Source organism: Neodiprion lecontei, chromosome 6, assembly GCF_021901455.1.
Source record: "Neodiprion lecontei isolate iyNeoLeco1 chromosome 6, iyNeoLeco1.1, whole genome shotgun sequence".
Lineage (NCBI taxonomy): Eukaryota > Metazoa > Arthropoda > Insecta > Hymenoptera > Diprionidae > Neodiprion > Neodiprion lecontei.
Genome location: NC_060265.1, coordinates 23358244 through 23383791, shown reverse-complemented (window position 1 = coordinate 23383791; position 25548 = coordinate 23358244). Strand labels below are relative to the sequence as shown.

Genomic DNA, 25548 nt, shown 5'->3' with positions numbered 1-25548 from the left:
GATGGAAATCGCACAGTCATGTATAGAAAAAAGTGGTTATCGGAGGGTTTTCATTTCGAGCATTAAAAAATTCGTTCATCACTTTTCCTCTTTGATCTGCAGAAAAGTCGGAAAACGAAAAAATTTCCACCCGAGTTATAATTCTTGTTCCGGGTCTCGTACCATCTGCGTTCGTTGGAGACAAAATTTGGCGCAAGTCCGTGGGTGGGATACTTAGGGAGGATGGGAAAAATATGACGCCATAAAGTAGCCCCACAGCTGGGCCACCGCCCACATTGTACGTCATCGGCGTGTAAAGAAGAGGGAAAAAAAATCATTACACGGCTACTTTAGTTGGTCTTATTATGTATATATGTGTATTTATTTTTTTTCCGTCAAAATTACAGCGAAGGTGGTGTTTCATCGAACGAAACTGTTCGTGTGAAAATAGAGCGTGTTCCGGCGAGGGGCAATTTCCAGCACGTGTAGGAGGGCATAGTATATATAAGAAAAAAATATCTCTCTCGATTTCAGAATTCCAGTCTGAGGATAAATGAATAAGCTTCTTTTCGCGAGCTTGATGAGAAAAGAGAAACGCGTATACCTCCGTCGAGTTTCATCGGGGTCGAAAGCTGAAAGAATGAAAAAGGCGGACGCAAAGGTAGTCTGATTTCATGGAGCCGAAGCCAATGACGAGGGTATTATATGTACGATGAGGACGAATATGACAATCAGGTTAAAGGCAGCACGGGGGTACCGAGATCGCGTGGTTTGAGTGTAGGTACTGTTTTGAGGGATGCTAAAACAATGAGGGCATTGTTTCAGTGTTAGCAACTTCCCACAATGGATCTTCTAAAAAAGTCAGAACAATATACTCTCAGTGGGAGTGGACCTGCCTACCCGATGCCCGTATCCCGAATTAATTTAATTTCTGAGCACTTTAGTTAACGAGATAGATGACACCATTTTTTTCCCTCTCCCACTTTTTCTCAACCCCCTCCCCTCCTCACTTCGATTTATCATTTTCCATTTTATCTGTCCCTTTTAAACACCGCATTTGTTATCCGGCATTGATTGCGTACACCTCGAGCTCTCACGGTCGTACTATTTTCCCTTTCAAATATTATACACCCTCATTTCCCAAAGCACTGCTTTGTACGAGCAATGCCATCGTTCTTCTCGTCGTTTCCCTCCTTAAACACAGGTGATTCATTCAACTAATCGTTCTGAAACTGCGAACGAGAGGACGGGAAAAAGGCTGGGGTATTAACATTTGCTCTCCCCACTCAGAGAGGGTCACTCGAGGAACATCAAATTCGCAGGTACGATACTTTTCTCTATAAAAGATTGAATGAAGTAACAGAATGCATCGTTATTCCTTCTTCGACTCCGTCTACTTGTCCGACTCTGCTCGTGACCTTCTGAACTGGTTTATTCTGTACGAAAGCGGCTTGCAAAGAACCGGAAAGTCATTCCGAGAGAATAGGGTCGTGATCCTAAGCGGCGGTCCCTGCGGTCAAGGTAAGCCATCCTAACGAATTTCTTGTAAAAACGTTGCAAAACATACCGAAACTAGTTTCTTCTTAGAGGTTTTCTTCGTATCTGTACCAAAGACTTGCCGAGACGATTACTTTGATGTAAATTCTTGCAGCTTGTTAAATATAATACACGATTTTCCGAAGAATATGATTAAAAATCCATACAGCACTTATTCTGATCCTAAATTAGTTTCTGCACAAAGACACATACTAATCACGAGTCAGATTCCGTAGGAGATGAGCATAAGCAAGACCAGCGTAGCGTCCTGCAATTACGAGTTAACGTCATTTATAAGCGTTTTAACATTCACTTTGTTCGGCGTTTTAAGTGGAAAATGTTGTTATACCGTAATACGTAATAATTGATGGCGTATATGTACGAGGGGAATAATTATTTATATTGAATACGGCGAGATTTTCGAAGGCAGATATGCAAATTCCTTTAACTTTAAATACATCAACGGTGATTCTCATCCCGGATATGCAAGTTTATATCACAGCTGTCAAAAGACACGGTTTAATTTGTTGGATCTCATTCGGAATAATTTGGCAATCTGTTACACGTATTTCGCTGAAAATCGCGTTACGCATAAATGTTCGCAAATGAAAACAGTTACCGCTCCCAAATCGTTCCTTGTAAGGCCATACCCTCTTCTTCATGCCTCGCGCACATCTGTTTTCGCTACGATAATGAGATTTATTACTTTAAAAGCCGTTTTAAACATGAATCGCCGACGTTGGATTCTGAAAACTTTAACGCGCAAATGCAGGAATTCCGAATAGCTAAAATTGACGTATTCGTCACGATGAATGCGTACGCACTTTGAATGGGAAAGTTAATTAACAAGATATTGAAAAGCATAATTTACCAAAAATGTACATATATATAAATATATATATATATATATATATGTACACAGCACATTGAATAAATTTTCCATCACAACGGCACCTCCTCTTAATTACCTTAAATTTTTCACCAAAGTAAACGTACACTGTGTCGGTAGTATAATGGCGAATACATAATAGATACGGAAACCTTTTAAAAGAACGTTACCTTAACGACAGGAACGGCAGACAACCTCTCTCCTCTCTCTCTCTCTCTCTCTCTTAGTTTAGTTTTACGACAGTTGTTTGCAATGGGTAAACTATAAAGTCGTTTAAAATATTTGCAACGCGATTACTAACGCCATTAGACAATTTATTGAGTTAGCAACTGTGGCAGTGTATAGCTACCGATGGAGGAAGCTGCTGTTTCGAACGAGGTAGGGGAAAGATCTTAGCGGCAGAAGGGCGGAGGACAGGTGTGTGCAGAGGCTGGGTAATAGCCAACTCGGTACACCACCTAAATCAATTACGTATTCCATCTACACCGGGTGCTCGAACAACAGCGAAGCGAGCCGAGATCTAAAGTGTCTCTTCATAGTCCCAGTCGACCTTCGTTCGTCTCCCACACACGCGTTCGTCTTCCAAGGTACTTTGTGCCTCGTAATTGTGTCGCCGAAGGGGCTTTCAGGCCGGGGAATTCTTCACTAAAACTGATACCCCGGTGGTGAAATGTATGTAGGCACTGGGAGCCACCAATTGGTTGGCAATGCTTACCTACGACACTTGGTGGTATCATTTTCAAATTATGCGACGAGCTTTTATCACCAACCCGTACGTGCACTGCTTCGCGACAAATAGCTTGCAGCTCTCTGTTGTACCCTCAAAATCAAACATCATTCTGATCGGGTGATCGGACCTCTCACACAGGGTCGAAGTTAGCAAGGTATGTACAAAAATACACGACGGGCGATCGTTATTTGGTGACAAAATTTTTGTTTAGCGTATACAGGTAAGTGTTCGACTAACGAGAATAATTACAGTAATATGAATCAGGCTTCAGTCGTTTCAAAGCATTTTTTTCAATCTATTAACTATCAGAAATTAATTTTAAGTGTGTGGAAATGATCAAATTACCAGTTTTTAATTCAATTACTGCAGGGACTCTGAATTTTACCCAGTTGAATACACGCCTGTATCATGGTGTGTAGCTAAAAGAACAAATAGTGATGAAATTTTTTGCTTCAAAGCATATCAACTCCAATCAGAGAGAGCTTGGAAATATGGAGGAAAAAACAGCGATAGAATGAAGAAAAAAAACAATCACATCAAAAGCTGACTCGTTTTACCGCCGTTCTCTCAAAAATAATATTCATCAAAATATTTCGGTTCCAGTCATCCATGAAACGCCTCACATTTCGTTGAGCTTGTAAGTAAAAATTTCATCGTTTTCCATATTTTCCTAATTATAGATCTAATGAGACGCCATTTAACAATCTCCGATGAACGGTGAAATTGTTTAGGTTTTCGATATTCGGTGTAAATTAGTTCGACTTCGAATCTCATAATAATTAACACAAGGAATCAGACTAAAGCACGATCATTGAAACTACTGCTGTTGATTAAAAATTTGTTTGGTGAAGAAAGCACTGCAAACGGGACACGGAATGCCTGAAATATCGATAATTACGTCGACCTGAAAATCCCGTGAACTATAAGCAACGCGGGTTGCGTATTTCAACGTACCCAGAGCCGTTAGCATTACCTATACAAGGGAAAGAACAACCGCGTACAGCTAGAATACAAGCAGTGGTATGAAGCATCTAGAATGTATCGCTGTACGAAGAGACACCCCCATTTGTATCAGCGATTCTACTTGCGAGCAAACATTAACAATGCTCCGCCTCCTCTGTCCCTCATTCTCCCGCTGTCTCGAGATAAAAAATTGACGTCTCTTCGCCGCAAGCTTTCCAGTTTACGACATTCTGTCTCGAGCTATGCCGCACGTCATTCGGACCATCTATTACAGTTGCATGTACAACGTGTAAGATATCAACTGGTGCTTAACGACGGTGGTGAATAATCACACGCCAAGCAGCAAACTGGGGCTATTTCAGACCGTCTAATTCGATCTATGCAAATTTGATAACTACAGCAAAAACGATATTTACTCGAGGCAAAGAGGACTCGTTATCAACATCTTCCAACCTTCTTCTAATTCATCGTCCGTCTGTCGACGGCACAATAAGCAACTTTTGAATGAAACCCCTGCACACGATACGCTGGCCTTTAATATACGTATATCGAACGCAATAAACTCGACTCGACTGTTAATCTGTTTTGCATTTGTATGATTACACGCGACGGAGGTAGGTCGAGAAGCAAAGCTCACCTCCGAGTCGAATTTATGGTGAATTCAAAGCTCGCGTTGAGGACTTGTATGATTTACCTCGTCGTTGGTTAGTGAGTTGAAATGAAAGGAAATGGGAGCTACAACGACGGCGGCATTAGACGGGTACAAAGCCGGGGAATAATGAAGGAACGCGATGTCATCACGAGTTGAAACCTTCCCAATCCAACGTGACATCGAAAGGTGATAAAAATCTGTTCAATCGGCACGAGTTCCGAATTGAGATGCGCGTACTTCGCGGTTTCCTCCGCCATCCCAGGCTTAGCCGGTGCTTCATTTACCTCAATCAAGTTTAACCGACACGCCGTTGTCCACCGATTGGAACACAGTCCAAGATAGAGCGAAACTTGTTTTCTCCGTGTCTCAGCGGCGCTCTTTTTTCCAACTTGTAAAAGCATTCCGCCGTACGTTGTCGAATACACGACGAAGCGTTGCACGCATGACCGTGTCGGCGGCACCCTTTCCTCAATCCCGTACTTCCGGCAGCAGCTAATTGACTCGCCGCACGTGCCATCTCGGTGGATAAAGAAAGGAGTAGAAAAAAGCACAAAAAGAAAAAAAAATTAAAATGGATATACATTGTGAATGAGAAAATACAGGCGGTTGTCTAACGTCGCAAGCTCGAGCCGAAGCTCGAAGACGCGATCAGCTCCGACATTCTTACCCACCCTCGAGTTTAGTAATGGCAATTTCGCGTTTCTGCGGAATCGATCTCGCGTTAGATATCTCTTCGTACATCTTATTCCCGGCCGTATAATCCGCCGCTCTTGCGTGGGCGCACATTGAACAGGCGAAAAAATTACCCGTACGATAAAGAACGGTATAAGGCTTGAAGAAATGCGTGGGAAAAAAATATTGCCTCAATGATGTCCAGCGAGAGCTTATCCGGGAACCTTGAAAATGTCAGCACGGAGAGGTAAAGGGGGTTGGTATCATGCGGTAATGCGAATCGGGACGTGAAGCCCTGGGAGCGTTCTTGACTCGAGGTCGTAAAGATCACCCTTAAAGATCGGGGCAATTACATGTCGCGGATTGCCACCGTTTTACGAGCCCTTGGTCCTCGGCGTCAAAGCAAGCGCTCCATCTTGTAATTGAACTATCGAAAATCTCGCGGATTTTATACGCGCTCGCCTTCCGTTTTCAAACGAACAGCCGATACGCTCTCGCTGGATAAAAGGTAGAGAATTCTTTAAATACGAACTGTAAATACGAACCAGCTAACTGTGAAGTTGTATCACGTTTTAGCCGTGATCAGCGGAAGCTATCGCGGTAGAGCAAAATTTCCGCCCTTCCGGTGGAGGAAATAACGGAAATGAACAATCTCGCGAGGGTTGGTTCTTGAGGTAAGAAAAACACTTACTGTGTCAAAAGAGCCGGCTCAATGCAGAGACACGAAATTAAATTAACATATCTCAGCTTCTTGTGCGTATAATGTTACCTCTACGCTTGTAATTAAGTACGCGAAAACGATATGAAATTTTGTAAAGCCGAACGGAACCAGCCGGGTATATATTCAGCAAATCATTCATTTTCAATGTGAGCGAGGAAGATTCACGCTTCTTTAAAAACACATCCGAGCGTTGACTGGGGAACGAATTTTTTTCCACCCAACTCTGTACCAATACATATAATATACAAGCTATTAACACCCTTGTTACAAGAACGTTGTATCGTATCGCTATGAATTGTTGCGTAGAGTTTTGCGAGAGAATGAGGGATGCAAGAGGAGAAGGAGAGAAGGAAGGAGATATCCAATGTAAATTACAGTCGCACGACGAGTCGCCGAGGCACTTTCGACGCTGTCAATCGAACGCAAAGCACACACACACATACACGACACATACGTATTATCGTTACACGCGCGTTTTGAATCAAAATCTGACGTCTTGCGGGCGATTCAAAGCTCACCGTGGTCCGTATACTGAATTTCAATATCGATTTACTGTCAGGGAGCAGCCCTCTCATCGCCAACAATGCGAATGAACGATAGTGTTGTTCCTATAGAAGTTTGACAGCCTTTACAGAACGTTCACGCTAAGTTCCCGTCCATTATATATTACGGATGTTATAGGTATACACATAAGTATAACGAGGAACTCGGCGAGACGAAGAAAAGCGCAAAAATTGAATCAAACATTCATGTCTTTATAGGAATAAATCATCCGTTCGTAACGGCTTCTGGCTACTTATACCATTGAAAGTCAACACGGTTTAAAATAAATCTTTCAAAGACCCGGGAGGGATCTCGACTTCGAAGGTATGCCGTTGGGTATTTTCATCGTTTTTATCTGATGAAAAATGCGCCAATTTACGCAGTCGCCGTCCGACATCCAGCCTAGAACTCGTTTGAGATACCGTTCAAGCTCGAATCTAGCCCGGCCGATTGTACTGCGAAAATCGTGTACATACACACACAGACACACACACACGCACGCAGAAGCACCTGTGCTTTCGAGCCAATAAATCGCAGCTCTTTGCCAACGGCAAGTGGCAGCCATTGTGCTCCGCAGTGTGCTTCGCGGTAATGAGCCGAACGCGAAGATAAGAAAAAAATAAACGCAGTGCAAACAAAGGTTTCGGGGGGAGGGAGGGGGGGGGGGAGGGGGTGCAAACAATGCCTGGAAATCTATCGGTAATTGCTGTTCGAGTTTTGCAACGCTATTCGACACGTGATTGATTCGGTCAAAGAGTTTCGCGCACGAAACCTGCATCGTTTCCCGATGTTATCCCATGTGACAAATCATTCAAAATACCGCGTCGCGATGTTATCTACCAACGAAATTTGCTCTGCAGAGCATATTGTTATTATTTAGTACACGGCTCGATCCCCGCAAACAGGGGATTCGGTCGGCATGCATCATTTTAAACGTAATACACTCAGGTCCCTACGATTCGAATTGTATTCGCTTGACTTGCTTAACGTTCCTGGATTTTACTTCGTCCTCGGTGGAGGGTAAAAACACTCGAAGAAAATACTTTCGTTTGTTTGCTGAAAAAGTAAATGAAAATCTATTATATTCAATCAACTGTCTCCGCGTCGTTCTCGACGAACCAAGTACCGAGTATGAATCTTGGTTATAACGACTGACGTTTAACGAAAGCTCATAATGATTATATAAAAATCACTCTAAAAGTCTGCAAAAGAACCCCGACAATATCCATCGAGGAGCTTATTAAACTCTAGACGGCTCGGCGTTCGAACAACCGGAGGGGAATAAAGTAAGCGAGAAATGTATGTCATAAGAAGGAAAAAGACGGCACGATCTGTAACGCGAGGGAGACATGGAGACATCTTCGAGTATCAGAGATATGAAATTCTCGAAATTTGCCGAGATTTAGGGACACCGGAGATGGATGCCACCCTTTGTCCTCGTCCCTGCTGCCTGCCTGCCTACTCTTGGCAATCAATAAACATCCCGCGATTCCATCATGAATTTTTGTAACGTATTCATGACCGTCGGGGATTTTCAATATGCTTCAGCGATGGAAGAGAAGGGTGTTTCAACCGCGGAGCGCTCGCTGAAAGGACTCGTACCTGAAACGCTGGTTTTATAACATGTCAAAAAAGTACGCGCAATTTTTCAATCTGGTACCACCGTCGTCATCGTACCCCCGCAACGATAATACACCTGCTCCTCGGCGGAATACGTTACCGATCATTAAAAATTCGGTATCCAACCACCGCACGAGGATCCCTGCTTTGTATTCTGCGGTCGAAACGCAGAATCCGAAGCTTTTCGCATCAAGTGCACTATCAATTTTTAACAATCCCGAAATGTTCTTACACTTTTATAACTGCTTGTTTCTGCCCTCCTAGTACCAACATTTTTCCTTCTCCCGAAGGAAAAAAGCACAACTGGAGACCAGGATTTCTTTTCTTGAACCACGACGCAAAGGAATATAAGAAACCAAATTTCTGCAGGTTCTAAAGCCCGTTGAATTGAGAGTAAATCCTTGACTAGAATTACCGCCGACGTAGGTATAAGAAAATCAGATTGAACAAGAGAGAATTTCAAACTAGTATCGAATACTGAATATACGACACATACAGAATGAAACGAGTTGGAAACTTTGTAAAAATTGTTTACAGGCTTGGGTTGGTGAAAGTTAGTTCATCCCTGATTCATTACAGCCGCAAAAGAATTTCACGTGAAAGATATGTGGAAAAACAATAATTACTTGTTACGAACCCACCGGATGGGTTTCTTGCGAAGAGAATTCGATGCTGAGGTCAATATCACCGGCATTTCCATTTGTATTTCTGTTGTTTGCGCATAAATATTTATGTACTGTATTAGAAACGAACGACCATTTCGTTTATTTCCGAGTAAACTTGCCCTCGAAGTGAAGGCAATATTTGTAGCCCGCAGAAATTCCGGGGGAGGAGACAGAAATCAGCATCAAAAGACCGCAGGAATAAAGTGCGGGTCAAGAGGGTTGGTTCCGTTGAGTTTCCGACCGCCTTACATAGAACCCTGCGGTTATTCCGGAACTTAGGCTCCATCGATTTCAGATGCGGCAACGGTTAGCGATATTAACGGAGTATCACGAATGACAGAGACTCGGGATCTCGGCCTTTATGTCACCGAGGCAAACTGAACCCTTTGCACGATGGGAAGATACACCCTCTCGGAATGGCAAAAGCGCGGGGGTCAGGACGAGCATTTATTCCACGAAGAATGAGGTCAGGGTGAAGAGAGGTTTTCCGAGCTTAAATTGCACACGTGAATATTACGAGGAACTTGCCATCCGTTTCTAATGCGCTCAGAATGGAGACGAGACAGATAAGGAATACTATCTGCGTCGTGATCAAGGGTACTGGCCGTAAAAGGGACGGCATGGACACCGTGTACACGGTGTTCAACGAAAAACTCGACAAAATTAAACGAAGGTATGTTTTACAACGGGAAAGAACGATACGAATTCCCGCAGCTAATTGTTCAATAACACGTGTGTGTGTGTGTGCGTGCGTGCATGCTGAAATAATAATGTAAACGTAAAACAACAAGTTCTGTAAAAATCTCTTTTCAAATCAGAGACGAAGCTTACTTTCCATTTTCTCTTCACGCGTCCAATCGTATTCTGGAAATTCAGTACTTATGATCGTCTGTAAATAAAAAAAAAAAAAAAAGTAAAGGAAATAAATGGTAACTTGTACCAATGCTTAATGCTTCAACCTGGGAGATGCAGATGCCTTATTTATTTAATCGCAGATTACTCTCGATCTGTTTGTTTTCGTCTTTGTTTTACGTCTGTAATTGAGAACTGCACCCACGTTTTTTCAACAGAACTGAAACGTTCGCGTGACTACTTATCGGCCTTTTGTTAAACGCGAAAAAATATAAGAAGAAGAAATTCACGATAATTGGCATTAGACGGACAAACTTTTCACTAATCGCAATAAATGACGGGGAAATAAATTGAACGGAAACTTTTGAAGGTGGTCCAAATTATCCGATGGTATCGCCTAGTACTGCAGGGCACGTTACAGTAGGTACCTTATGATTCAACTCTCGCATTTGGTTGTTGCCTGTTCCGTGCAATGTTTGCTCGACGAGGAACAAGTCGAAATTTTTTGGCGGTACCTGCGATATTCAAAGGACGAACCTTCAAGGCATAGTTAACTTCCGAAGAATTTGCTTTACAGATTAGCCACAGTTCCTTGAATAATAAAACGCACTTCGGACGAAGCTATTCCGCGTATATAACCGAACCCCTGCCTCTGCGACACCACGAGCAAAAGTATCGAGGAAATTAAATTGGCACGAGAACCAAGCTCCCTTATTTCCTATCGACTGACGGTTCAGCACTAAATCCGCGAGAGTAATGCGAATCCCAGGAAATTCCTCAGTAAACATTTATAAGCCGATTCTATCCCGTTTCACGATGACTTAAACCACGTCGCAGCGGTTTAAAATTTTTCACTCGCCACCCCATTTGCACCGACCGCTTCGATGCAGAGAATCAATAACCCCCGTTCGAGTTGAACATCAACACTAATTAAGCGAGTGACCCAGACGTAAACATGCGACTAATTACCAGCGCAATTTACGATTAGATTAAGTTCGTGACAAGTTCTACGTGGCAGAGTTTATGCAACTGTGGAGTGTTTGCCCTGAAACTTCATCCACCAACGTCCCGCACGTATCTCGAGTGAAAATTGTTGTCATACCCGCGCTACGGAATATCCTGATAAACAGAAAAAAGGACAAGAAAAATGGAAAGAAGAAAGGAAATTGCTCTGATCACTTCACTTTCTTGGAAAATAACATTGAATTTAAGTCGTTCGCTCACCATTGGAAAAAGTCGGCCTTAGTATCCGGGCGGGAATCAACAGTTTGCTCTATCGATTCGCACAGGGTGTAGGTATGCATATACCCGTCGAGCTCCTTGCTCATTTGTATGTACAATGTTATAGGTACATATACAGCATTGCGAAAATCAGCACAACAGGCATGGGATTTGCGCAGCGCGTGTGGGCATGAAAATTTTCGTTGCACATCACCGGGTTGCGATGCGAATTGAACTGCGATGAGGATAATTGGATATCAAGTAATATGATGCGTCTTGCCAAGCATCCAAGTTGAAAAACTCCGGCATTCGGCCAGGAGGCAAGATAACGAAACGAGGGGTAAAATGAAAAAGAGAAAAAAGTCAACAAGTAAAGAAACACACAAGCACGGACCAATCGCTTCTAAATGAAACTTCATTGAACGAAAACTGTCAAGATTGCCTCGAGCAGCTCGGGATACCCAGAGAATATATCGCGCAAAGAAGTATCAATTTCCGAACGTCGCCGGATAATTAACCAGGAAGGAATGGCTCGGTACTGGCTAACCGAATCAACCTCATCATCGTCCATCACTTTGATCCCACCCTTCAGCAACAGGAATCTTCGCGCAGACGATAATAACGAGCATAACATAAGAGTCTCGTAACCGCTTTTCTCGAAGAAATAATCTTGATCAAGCACATCGGCGTAGATTAATTTGCGGAAACACAGATAATTGACCAGTCATCGACGATCGAGCATTCTTCGTTGTGGGAAATAAACGGCGTTGAATACGAGTTTTATCCAAAATCGGACGAGTCGTGCTAACGGAAGCACGATGTGATATCAATATAGCAGTATTATCGATATCGAGAACGTTTGTGCCAGTTGTACCTTATACGCTCGAGTACCTAATCGATTTGATAGTCTGAATTAGAATATTCCCATGCTGCGTAATAACGCTTAAGCTGTACTGGGTATTACACCAACCGACTTAAGTCTTTGTCGCCGAACAGAGGGCCATGATTAATGTGGTACAGAGAGGTGACTGCGACCTCGGTTTAAAAAGGGGTAAGAGTAAAAAAATAAAAATCTTTCTCGAATTTCCAATTTAGAACATTGACACGTGCTTCAAATATATACCTTCGCCACTTGGCCATGAAAAAAGGAAGAGTTTCGCGTGCAATTGCTGTACAACAACGTGTAAATGTGAAAACTGATCCACGCGATACGTTCAAGAAACCGCTAGTCGCTTGTGAAATAAAGAATCGCGAAACAAAACTCGCACACAACGTGTATCCAAATTTCGGGGGATCGCAAATTTCCATGTACGATGAAAGAAGTCGAAGTAACAAGGAAAACAGCTTTCAACGTCCTTCGACCCTTTCACCGTGAAACACGCTTCCTCAAGGCACAAGGGTATTCTCTCAATTTGTGCAGTCTTTACTGATGAGGAGGATGATACACTTGTTGCGTTCACCCCTAGAAAACAAGTTTGGCCTTCCCTGTGGATTCCCTCGACTGCGCGAAGCGTAATATATGTTACAGAAACCAACCCCTGTAATACACGAACGAGGGCGAAAAGATGCATCGTTGTTTCTACATCGCGGTGAGAGGGTTGAGAAGTGTTGGGCGATGCGAATTCAAGGGTGATAAACTGCGGCGGTTCACGGCCTGGTTTAGGGTTAGCGATCAAGACGATAAAGAGGCTATAAAAAATGAAACGGACGCGATCCCCGGGAAGTATCGAGACGGGCGGTATAACGTGTCGAGAATCATTCAACTTGATACCGGTCATAATCGAGGAACCGTCGGACCGCGGACTTTAATTTCATAAATCCCGAACGAACCTCATCCCGCGTAGCTGGGTATTAACGGAGATTCGTTTCGAAATATAATAAGAGCCTTAGATTATAATTTCGTCCCGCAATATCGTCTCGCTTGAAACGGTGAAGCGTAATTTGAATAGCGATTGATCTGCAACGAGTACATATATCGAGGGTCTCTTTGGCGCGTTGTGCCAAAACTTCGCGATGATAGGGGAAATGAAATTTGTGTGCCAGCCGGTATTATAAGTAAGAACCGATTAAACATCCAGCGAAGAGAAACCTGAAACGAGGTGTCGTAAATTAAAGCTGAACCGTTGTTTAAAATATATGAAAAAATGATTGAATACGTGGCTCGCGGACGTGGATCAATGAATTTACACGAACTAATACATGCTCCAGGTGGTTCGGTTCCATGGCGTGATATCTTCGAATGAGCCGGTGGATCAAAATTAAACGATTAGTCCGGTAAGCCCCGGGGGGCACGGCTGTATCAAAGGTACCGCTAACTCGTCGGAGTAATAATAATAATTCCGAAAAGTTGGCAAACGAAAGGAAAGCAAGGATGTTTCACAAACGGCTGGGCAACGGTTTAATTTCGTAAAATACACGGCCGTCGCTGCATGTTCGGACGAAAATGCCTCACGCTGCAGGGAATGGCGAAAAATGCGGTGAAAAATTGTGGAAATACACCGCCTTACAGAATACCGAAGCATATTTGTGCCCAGGGTACATGTATTTATACCTTACCGCGAGTACGAGTTAATCAGAAAAATGTCGTCAGAAGAGGAAGATAACTACGGGATTAAATTTCATTTTATGCAGGTACGTATACATCCACTTTTGAAAGACGCTCGAGATTGAAAATTAGCCGCCTAAAAGCTCCGCGTCTTATTCGCCGGTATCTCAGACGCCCGAGGAGGTTTTTCGCTTCTCATTTCCACTCACTAAAAAACGTTTCAAGGAAACTTCGCAGCAAGAGATGATACCCATTAGCTATTGTAAGTTGCGTGACATAATTTTTATTTTTTTTTTTTTTTTGCAATTTCATGTTTAAGCAGCCATGCGACACTCGCAACGCCTGCGAATAACTGCTGCGCGAAGCGGAATCGAGCAGAACTTGCGTGGTTGAACATGAGTTTTGTATAATCGTTTTGCGCGAAAGTAAACGCAACCAATAAGGCGAGTCGCGATTGGTTTCTTTTTATCGAAGTTTTTTTAAAGCCTTTTCGATATACCCGAAACTTTAGGGATTTCCATGTTTTCGCAGTACTACTGGAAAGCTACAGCGACAATTTAATTCTTGGAATCCGATTTATTTCGTCTCATATAAAAGCTCTGGCCTGCCATGAGCTTTTAATCACACTACACTCCGAGTACCGACGATGACGTACCTTCAGCTCTGCAGACTCGGGCTTAGGCTTTGGTGACCTTAAATCGGCTTCCAACGTCGCATCTGCAATGACCCCAATTACCAAGTTAATCCTCGGAATACAGATCCACCGCCCGCCGCCTATGATTCGTTTTCTTCCTTTCGTTTTTACTTTATTAGTATCTTTATTGTTAGTATTGTTACTATCATTGTCTGTTTTCGTCTCAAGCTCGTCTCTACACTCAACTTCGAGAATGGAAGCAGGTGTAAGAAATGATATGATGAAGATTTATGTTTAAATGTATAAATGATTTATTAAAACAGTAAGGAGTGTGAAAGTGTTTGGGTGAACAAAGTGGATATCGAAATACGAAATCCATAGTTGGAATTGGTAGTTGGAGTTAGGAGTTGGTCTCGTTCAGTTTTGGGGTAATTAATTGAATATCGAAATAAAATTTACTCAGATTGATGTCGAAATAGACATGTTTTAGAGAAAAAGAGTAGGAATGCAGGAAGGGTGCAAGAACAAAAGTTGCTGAATTAGAATGATAGCGAGTGGCGTGAGCTTTCAAGGCCTAGCTTGAGGCCGGAAGAAAACAATGTGACAGGAAAGAGACCATAGGATTACTGTGAAGAATGTGCGAGAACCGGTAAGCATAAGTAATAGATAATAAATGATCGGAAGAGATGAGGAAAACCTGCGGCTGGCAGCCCAGACGTAACACCAACTTTACCTCTCCGCTTCTGCACGCTCCCTGTCGTTTCCACCGCTTCTTAACCCCCGTTACCCCCCAGGGCAACTGTTGGTATCCGACGGTGAATTAAAAAGTTATACCTCAGCTATATCCCGATGATTGGGGGAAAACAGGAGAGAGAAAAAAAAATCAGGGAGCAAACAAAAAGGGGGAAGAAAAAAGGAACAACGATGATGTTGCAGTATAATCGATATGCGAATTTCACCTCGAACGAAAAATTCTATCCTTGCTAGAATTTCCTGCTGTAGTATATGATCTATTCCGTGGATATTTCACACGTCTGCACACAGTTGAATTCACACCGCGTCGATACAATCTACAGGGAATTTAGATACGTGTAACCAGGTCGCGACCAGAGCAATTCGTCTATCCGGTACCGATCGAAAGATCTGCAGCTTGAGGCGATCGGGTTCCACGAATATACAGAAACGCACATCATACAAAACTCCTCGCGAGTTTGCTCTGCAGGCAACGGGTTTAAGGGTATACGTAAATACGTAATTCAGCCGGAGGCCCGGGGATGAGCCACGTCCTTAATGGATTTCGAGACAGCCCCGAGCGAAAGAGAACCGAAATAGGCACCGGGATCTGGTGTCGCTCAAGCTTCCGACCATGTCGCGTAAATACACCGGTAAATACGAAATTGGCCATACGGCCCCATCACGGGGGTGAGAATTGAAGCGTTCATCGATGAGGATGGGAAATAATCGAATTCGAAGCCGTGAAACCTGGGGTGAGGACGTCACGACGCCGGGGATACACCAAGGCCGATGGATTTCAATCCCGTAACGGTTATCGATCCCATTCTTCAACGGTCCAGCTCTCCGCCTCCTCGAGTATAAACATATAATGTATAGTCACCGATAAATATCGCTTTTAATTTCCTCGCTACCACGCGCCTACGACGAGGATATTTTCACCCGACGATTCTCCGCCCGTGTACAAACGTATCTATTATACCTATAAATGCGAATAACGCGCGTGTAAACGTACCTACTCAGTCACCGGAAGTAAAGGGGGATTTCGAATGTCAGAGTCACGCTGTCCTCTGCCCTACATCTTTTCACCCTCGCGGCTGTTCACGTTCGGAACAATATTTTTCCCGACCCGAGAAAACGTCTCCAGATGGGGTTCGCGAGGGAGGGAATCTGGACTTGTTGCGTCCCGGTGACAACTGGGTCATCCGCTGGTGGAAGGGGTGAAAGGAGCTGACGACAGGGCTGAAAAGGGAGGGTAAAAGCCGCGCAGAAATTACATCTTATACCGACTTCATTCCTAGAATAAATACCGGAAATGAAATACCCGCTGACAATAACACCGCGGGAAATTATCGCGGTTGGCGCTTCTCGCGGCGAAGCTCACTCCACACAAAAATCGCCCCTGTACAAGTTCGTAATTCAAGTTGGGTAGTTAAGACTTCACGATCACCGCGAGATGAAGCAACGTGACTTTTTATCCTGTCATTTTTTCATACCAATCTTTGCCCATGCTGCAGCTTTGCTGACGATTCAGAAAACGGCCAGAACATACCGAATATTTTTCCGTTACCTTCGATATTTTACTACTTTTTATCACCCAACGGTATTGACTATACTGGCAGTACCATGGAGACAAAGGTTTGAAGCGATTGAGTGAAGAGGCGAACAACGAACGAGCTTGTAGGTACATACGTGTTTATTTATACTCTGACTGAGAGCTATCACACGACGAGTATCAAGAAATCGTTAATGTTGTATACAAGAATTGCCTTTGTGTAAAAAAAAAGTAAATAAATAAAAATAGCAAACAGACGCGGTTATAAATTGAACCGATTTCAATTAGCTGATTACGGATATTTATTGGCGCTCCAGGTCCCGGCCATGGTTGAAAGACCGCGGTGAATCACAGGAGGACTGGCTAAGGGATTCCCGACTGCACGCCCCAAGGTATATTTGAAGAACGGAAGAGGGAGGGGGAAGGATAAATCTGTCCGGGAACGAGGTTAGCCCTTGCAAAGCGAAGCTAACGAAGCTAAAAAGCAAAAAGAAAAAAAAAAAGAAAAAAACAAAAAGGGAGAGGAAAAAAGAAATTTGAATAGCGGAGCACCGTGCGTCGAGTAAATCGACCTTGGCAGATTACGCTTTCGCCAAACTCGAGGCGCCCGAAAGTGCGACGAGGTGCTGATGTAAAATCACTTTTATCACACATTTTTTGATCTAATTTTCATCAGATCACTGAGGCGTTATTTAACGCGACGCGTATATAAGAGCCGCTGCCGGGGTGGCGGGACGACATCGAGAAGGCGATTTCATCGGAGATGGCGATAAGGACGAGAGTCGGGGGCGGGTCGGGAGCGATGGGGGCAAAAACGGAGGGGTCGGAGTGGGGGTTGGGGTGGGAGCTGGGTTGACCCAGTTCCGCGGGTCGGTTGACCCACTTCCCTCGCCGGGGGTTGTTCGACCCAGGTGCACGTAGCCAACGCCAACAACAGGTAGTCTCGCTGAACCCCTCGTTGGCTATAAATAGACGCGACCTCCCCGTACCGCGGGTGGTCATCATCTCTGGACCAGCGCGAGTGGTGCGAACACGCAAGCTGTATCCACACATTAATATACATGTATGTACATCGGCTCAGCCAACCAGACCTGAACGAAATTTCACAACGGCCACCCACCCCAACCTTCAAGATTTCATCCTAAGCAGATTAATTCGATTAGCCGAACGCCCTTACACGACTCTGCTCTCTACCCTGTACAATCCAGCCCAGCCTCTTCCTCTCACTTAGAACGAATTCCGTCCACTCGAAGTAATATTGCAGTACTTTGGAACCGTATAATCTGCCAAATAAATTATTATACAGCTGATTACCGGAGAACCGTATATTATCGATCGGTGAAATGTAAGCTTCTTTCCCTCGAGCAGCTATTCACTTGCGCTTTGAGTCTCTCGGTTCATCACTCGAGGATCGAATGGAAGAAAGGTTCGTACATTGAGCCCTTTGCTTTCGCGGAGGAACACGCATCCGTCATTTCGCGACGCGTGATTGCCAGCTGACAGCGCGCGGTTGACTGGTCACGGCGACTTGCGTGTTGATCGTGACGAAATGACGGATGTGTAGTATGAAAGACTGGGTGCTTTCGGAACGATTGATTTCGGAATTGATTGATCACGCGGGAGTCGGTTCTACAACTCACAATCTCCTTCCCTGGCAGGTTGCGACTATTTTTTAAACCCACTCAATTAGACAAAGCCAGGATCTTCGGTAGCTCAGCTTTCGGCACGATGTAGCGAGACGCATCAGTCTCGTAAAAAGTGACTCTTTGCTGGCATGATAGTAAAGAAGCATCGAACAACCTTAACGAAGCCGACATACCACAATGAAAAGAAAATATATCCTTCGAAATACACTGCCAATGACAAGAGTATTTGATGCTCGTTCGCCGAAGGAACCCGGGGATCATCTACGGGTCGGAACGGCTTTCAACGTCGTCGACTGGCTGGTTTCCACAAGGCTCAAGCCACGCGAAAGACGGCTCGTTATCCCTGCGGCGAGACCATCGGCGTCGAGTGGTGGCGAGGGGTTAACGGAGACAGAGTCCTTCGCGTTGCCTGGACCCGCGGCGAACGCGTGATTCTCGAAGGCATGACCCTCCTTTGACAGTTTGAGACAGTTTGAACCACGGCTGAGACTTGGTGTCGTGTTCAGGAGTTGATTGAAGAGGTCTGCTGGACCTTGATGGAGGCCTCTGCAAAGTCCTGCGGTTAAGGCTTCACGGGTGTCTTGAACTCCTTGAAACCGACGCCAGAAACGAAATCAAGACGGTGTGTCTTATTTTATATACTCGTATATATATATACATAATTATTATATATATATATATAACGGTGTGTAACCAACCGGTTACTCGATTCGATTGACGACGAAAAACTCCATTACAGTAAACGATTCCTCTGATACTTATACGGCTCGTAGAAAAGCTTCAAGCTGAGATGTCCAACTGGGAAGCTGAGCTTTGCCGACGCGGCTAATGCGCCCCGCGAGTCGAAGCCCGATACAGCAATAAAATCACTGCCCCGTGTTTCGAGAAATCCATAAGCGTGCGCGGCAAGTTTCGCGAGGAATATCATTTTTCTTGTATTCTTTTTTCTCCTCATTCTTATTCCGGATTTTCATCTCTCTTTCCATAATTTTTTTATAATATTCTCGCAATGACGAAGAGGACGGAGTGAGCTGTCGCGACGAACCGTTGTGGTGAGAATTAAATTTCGTTCGTCAGCTATGCGGACTGAGGAATATTCAGTGACACAAGGTATTCCAGGCATGCTCCCAGAAATCTTGGAAATTTACTCGAATAACGAACCTTTATTGGCTCGGATTCAATTCTTCGCTCTTGTCCATATTGAATATCCGCAGCGCGTCTGAACCCGTCGTCGCATCAGAGCTGCGTGGATTTAGGACACGTCAGGGAGTCCCGTTTAGTCGGGATATTTCTGTCGTGAAATTTAAACTGCAGGTATAATCAGCCAGATCGACAAGGGACGATTTTACCTTGACCAGACAATTGAGAAGGAGAATTTGACTCGGAAATTTCCTGCAGAGTTTGTTCGTGGGATCGGTATAAGGTATATATGTGAACGTCAAGAGAAATCTTATGCGGGGTGTGTTACATGTACGTCTGTTAAGGGTTCGGAGATTCCAACGAATTAGGAAAACCGATCGTAGCAATTATTCAGTGAGAAAAATTTCAGCAGCGTTGGCAGGAAATTCGCTAAGGTTGATTAACGGAGTACCAAGTAATGAAACGCTGATATTCCATTTGGGAAATTGCTCTTCTGTCTTCCCTGCGAGTCTGAGAGTTGAAGGAAATGAAAAAGTTCACGAAACGATCAAGTGACTTTTGCAAATAGCGTTGACCTCTCGGAAGAGATAAACAGTACGTCTCGTTATACCCAAGAAAGATTGTATATAAGGTAGACAGCGAGTTTAAATTTCCTCTCGCGTACCCCGAAGCCGGTAAATATTGACGAGTTGAATGTAAAATATTTTTCTGATAACCATTCCTCGCCGACCTCTCGAAAATCCATCGAGTTCCGCCCCCTCCGGCATTAAAGCGTTCAATTTAAAAGAGATTGCGTACACGAGGTTTCGCCTAGTGCATGTAGCAGCTGCGTAGGACGGACGCCCGAGTAAGGGGGTGGTATGAAAAGGTCCGACGGAGCAAAGAGCCAAAAAGCCGAGAGATGTGACCGCGAATCGATTTCCGAATTTGTTATATCTAGTATATATCTGGTATTTCGCGGACGACCCCCGAAAAAGGAGGTCGAAAAAGGGGCAGGAGCGGGGCTGCCACGGCATCATCCCCGGGGAATCCCCAGGGCCACGGGGCCAACGTGTCTCTTTTATCCCAGTTTGCAGTCCCCTTGGCAACGCTGACCTTGGACATGTTATACGCCCAGATATCGACGCACACAGTCATCACGCACGGAGAGCGAAGAGAGGCGGCAAAACCGACGGCTAATCTCGCGTTGCGGCCTCTGTCACCGCAACATGCAGCGCAGAGTTTACTTTGGCCCGTAATTGAGAACGGTATGACTTTCGCCCCGAAAGGAGGCGAAACCCACTAGCTCGCGGCACAAAAGCGCGGTAATTTCAATTCATGGGGAATTAATTGCAGGTAGACGGTACCCGGCTGCAAGCTTCTGAACGTGTTTCGCAGTCTGGAGTGTCCGGCGCCACCTGCACGACGAAAAGGCCGTCTCTGGCATAGTTTTACACCGGGTGAAACTTGGCTGGGGAAAATTGAGCCGGCCGAGAGTGCAACGAAAGAGTTTCTCGCAACAGGTGGCCCTCCACTGGCGCCCTGCCCAACTGCTCGAGGAGTGCGCGGATCGGCCCGGATGCAACTGGTCCTAGTAGTTTGCTGCCAGTTTGCAGCGCAGTGCGCAGCGTTAAGTTTCTCGCGTGTCGATTAAATCGGTTCTTCGCAAATATGTCTTTTTGCAAGTACCATGTGGTGTGAGTGTATGTCGGGGAAATCTTGTGAAGGGAAACCCAAAAATTTGAGAAAAAAAAATTTGTTTCGGTGTAAACTGCACTACAAACTTAAGACGCGTTTTTCCCGAAACAATCTTTTCAAAATTGGTAGAAGAAATATCTCAAAGACTACTCGAGCGATTCGGCTAAAATTTTTACAATGCAGTTCCACTTCATACGATTGTCCAGTAGTTACTTGAGAATCATCCATTTTTTCTATACCAAGTATAGTTGTTTTGTTTTTTGTAAATACTAAACGACTTTAGATAAAATATTGCGATTTTCAAATCATCGACTACCATTTTCCAAAAACTTGGAATATCCTAATTCCAGATCGCTGCTTGCTAATTCTAGATACTTTCAGGGAAATTTTGTGTTTTTTTTTTTTTGTTCATCTGATACAAAATAACGAAAGTACATCTGATACCGCAACTGCTGACTAAACAAAAAAAATGCATCTCGGACGGACGCCGGACGGCCGAGACTTTTTAAGTTTTAGGATTTTGCCAACGAAAGTTTAACACAATCAACGTAAAATACTATACTCTGAAATGTATGTCATGAATGTCGAATAAAAGTGGGTTTCATACGCTAAAAAAAATCTCAAAGATAACTTTTTTTTTACTCGTCTCAGATGTGACGAACCTCTTAATGTCGGACAGCGTGATCAAATTTCGAGACTGATATCGTAAGCTCGACGATCACGCGGAGAACGAGCATGATAACAATTTTGCCCCTCGGCGGTATAATTTCGCTTTCAAATACTGACCATCCAATACCTCTTGCTCCTAGAGCTAATCCCTAATGAATAAATAAGTGATCGATTGATCCCCCTGCGTATCCTCTGGGTTCACGATCAGCGCGGTCTGTCGAAAAAAATTCCCCTGCGCGAAATGAATACTCGATCCGCTTAATACGTCACGCGAATTGCTCTACTGAAACCGGTTTATTTCACGGGAACTTCTCGAGAAAAGAATTGGGGATGATTTTTGAGCACGTTGGTAACCGAGTGGCAAAATCCTTTTGACTTGTCGCTCCTTACATTTCACAGTACAATATTTGATCCGTTTTTTCTCTCTTTGTGTTCGTTAACGAGGCCGCGATTCGCTGACTGTGGATGCGTGCGAATTTAATTACCAAGTGAGAAAAGCTGCGATTTGTACAAAGCATTACTCACAATCGAACGAAAGCTTGTTTCATAATGTGTGTAAATTGGAACAGTTTAAGCCACATTGCTTCTGCCTGATAACTACAGCGGTCGAACGATCGGAAATTCCATCAATTAGTTTCACGTCTGTCGAACCAAATGAATGGCTCAACTTTTTCCCCCTGCGTTCGAACGAGACGCAGTGTTTTCGAACGGTGGAAAAAGAATTATAATCGTCGCTAAGCAACGAGCATGCAGATGTAGAAAGAAAAATTTAGGTTCAAAGGAAAAAAAGAGAAAAAAAAGACGACATAATATTGACATAACGGAGATCAACGATTCGAATTGGACTGTTGTTAATCGATGCGTGAAATTCATAAAAATATGACGTACACTGTATAAAAGACATTCGATTTAACGTGGTCGAGCGTTCTTTTGCCGGACCCCCTCGGTCACCTCAAAAACTCGAAAACAGAATTATCGCTCAACCATCCGATGGCCGGATCCGCGACGCTTCAAAGGATCGAAAGTGTTTGCCACCGACAGAGAAAGACAACCATTTTCGTGATTGAATAAAAGGTTTTCCGTCTGGCTGTCGTTTTCTTCGTTTTTTTTTTTTTCAATTTTGTTACAACCTTGCGATAAAAATGAAAAATACCAGACGGAATGTCTCGGGGATTGACGCGTATATACGTATAAATACTTATGTACCGTTTCTGCTCGTATCTGAAATCCTGCAGGTGCCAACCAGAGAGGCGCAGGGATTTCGAGAAACGGGAGATACGCACTCGCACACAACTACGTGTATCACGGATGCATGCACGCGTGCACAGAGGCGAGGGTGATCTCCGGGGCGAGCTAAGCGACGTTGTGAGTTTTACGTACGTACGCGGTGAAAAGGTAGATATACAACAGTTACCGATAGCGTATCAATTCAATTCAACGAGGTTCGATTAGATAGTCGCTATTGACAAAACTACCGAAACAAAAGACGCACTTTTACATCTCTGCATAGTTTGATTCGGTTCGAATGAGAGGTGGAAAAAATAAAAAAAAATTCCACCCGCGGATGGCGATTTCAATATCAAACGAATCCATTGACTACAAAGGCAGGGGGAAACATGCAAATGGACGCAAACAATGGACGTTCAGTTACCGGGGCTCCGGTTTGAAGTGTTACCATCTAACGGCCAGGATCTTGGTCAATCTAAGTCCCAAATAGCCAAGGGGAGCAAAGATCAGCTTTAAATCGAATCTAAACTCGATTTCACCGATCAACCGCAACCCTTATCCTTCCTTATCGTAAATCCTGCCGTAAGGATCCACGCCATCGGATACAAAGGTAGCGGGATCCGGCCTGAGTCACGAATTGCTATACGTATGCAGTGAGCTGGTGAATTTAATTTTCAGCTTTTGTTTCTTATGCCTATACACACAAGGGACACGCGAAGATGTTGAGGGTCCAAGTATACGCGTCTAGCCCATTGTTGTCTGGCCGTATATCAGGCCACTCTACTGTCGACTTGCTGCATATAATTCATGAAAACGGTGCTGAAACTTTTCACCTTCCAGACTTCAGACACTCTCTCTCTATCTCTCGCTCTGGGGTTAAATTATGCATTTCGTACCGCGTGAAAACCGATTTACAAAGTTATAACCATCCCTTGCGCCGTCGCCGCTTTGTCAGGTGAAATCCAACGTTCTTCGTCCTTTGTCTTCCGTCCTCCCATTATTTATTTATTTTTTTTCAATCGCATATATTACACGTACAACAATCCCGGCAATGCTATATCGTTATTACGGTTTTTTCACCCGATGGTCAACCGAGCAAATCCACCAGGGTCGATCGCGTTTGAAGCGAGAGATATTTTCACAGGGCAGATGCGGCGTCATCCAATTTATATACCACGGATGAACGAGCCGACAACGTCGACTCGGGCTTAACCTGATTAAATAATAATGCTTTAAAAAAAAAGGGACGAGATACGAGAGAAAATAAAGTTGAAAAAGAAAGGTAATAAATGAGCGTCGTGGCCATGCGAACGCGCGCAACCCGGTTTAAGGTAAACATTGGACTTAATGGTGGCGCGATATATTCATGAAAATTATACCGGCAGCACGGCCGCGCGGTAAATCCCAGCGGGCCAACCGCACCAGGTATACTAAAATGGTGATTTCACCATCCCGTGAGACGATTTCATGCTTTTGGCGTCACCGAATCGCCTCGGTTGCAAACGCGCGCGTCTCGCGTTACACGACGCGACATTAGAGAATGATCATGCCGACACTTTTGGCTAATCGGTATAACTTTCGAAGTCCTTCGCGAGTGCTAATTACCCAAGTTTGGTACGCGTGTTCAAAGAAGGCTGCTATTAACCGCACGCCGACCTCGCAAAAACGGTCTTGCTTCTCTTTGATGTCAAGGAGCAGCTTGAACAGTCGTTACTTTTGTATAATCCGTCGCGAGGGAACGATATCGCGTCCTTTGATCACTCGACCGTAGACAAGAGTTTTGAAAGTTTCAGATTTTTCAGTTTTAACCCCACTCGTCGCTAAACATCCACATACCTGCATGTGTACTATAAATATTATTTATTCGTATAAAGTGGAGAATAAACGTACAAAAATAGCAAACTACGACTCCCTCGAGAGATCGAATATTAAGTTACACCGTTCTCCCGCCGCTACAAACGCAGATATATACATGGATCCATAAAAAATGTCGTCTGTCACATTTACAGGTATACTGATAGTCCTGATAGTGAAACAAGCGGATGGAATGTGGTTAAACAAGTATACGCGATAAACGAAACCGGTACATCTGTAACTGTACGTATAATGCTTTATCAAATTTATCATATACCCGATTGTGCGCAGATTTTTGCAACAAGAATGGTTTTTCTTTACATCTTGTTTACCACGTTCGTCCATCTGCGTACCCACAGACGATTTCGAATCAAGACGTTTGTCAAACGGTGGAATAACGTGTTCTTTTTTCGCTTTTTGTGAAAAATGGTTTTCGTAAATTAAATAATCATTTTCTTTTTTCCGTTATGGAAAGAGAGGGAAAAAAGCAAACGTATACAATTACCCATAAAATGAGTTACTCACAATAATGCCTGTCGCGGATTGGTGTTGCGGCCCTACTGTCGCTGCGCTCCCCTTCTCACGTCTACCTCCAGCTCGGCATCCACCACCAGGTCTGCGGTACAAGGTTTGAGCGCGCAGGCGCCTCGCCGTCTTCCAAATTCACGGGGTGCTTTCGGTTAGTAAAAAAGTCAAGTGAAATAGAGCAGAGTTATAACGAGAAGAACGAAGAGAAAAGATTCCTTTCAAACAGTGACGAGATGAGAGAAAAAGAGGTTTGAAAAAAGGCATGCAAAAAAATCAACGTAATCACGAGGGAAACGAC

The 25548-nt window shown here is 44.0% G+C and overlaps 1 protein-coding gene across 4 annotated transcripts in view; it reads right to left on the bottom strand.

Moving 5' to 3' along the window:
- LOC107217771 overlaps positions 1-25300 on the bottom strand; it is a 53168-nt gene extending 27868 nt beyond the window's left edge. Inside the window, exon 1 of one of the 4 annotated variants that reach the window (XM_046742943.1) lies at positions 25248-25300. The gene's annotated coding sequence lies outside the window, so the exon portion shown is untranslated. The remainder of the gene's footprint in view (positions 1-25247) is intronic. The other 3 variants (XM_046742942.1, XM_046742941.1, XM_046742944.1) reach the window with 3 other exon arrangements.
- Positions 25301-25548: the final 248 nt, after the last annotated feature.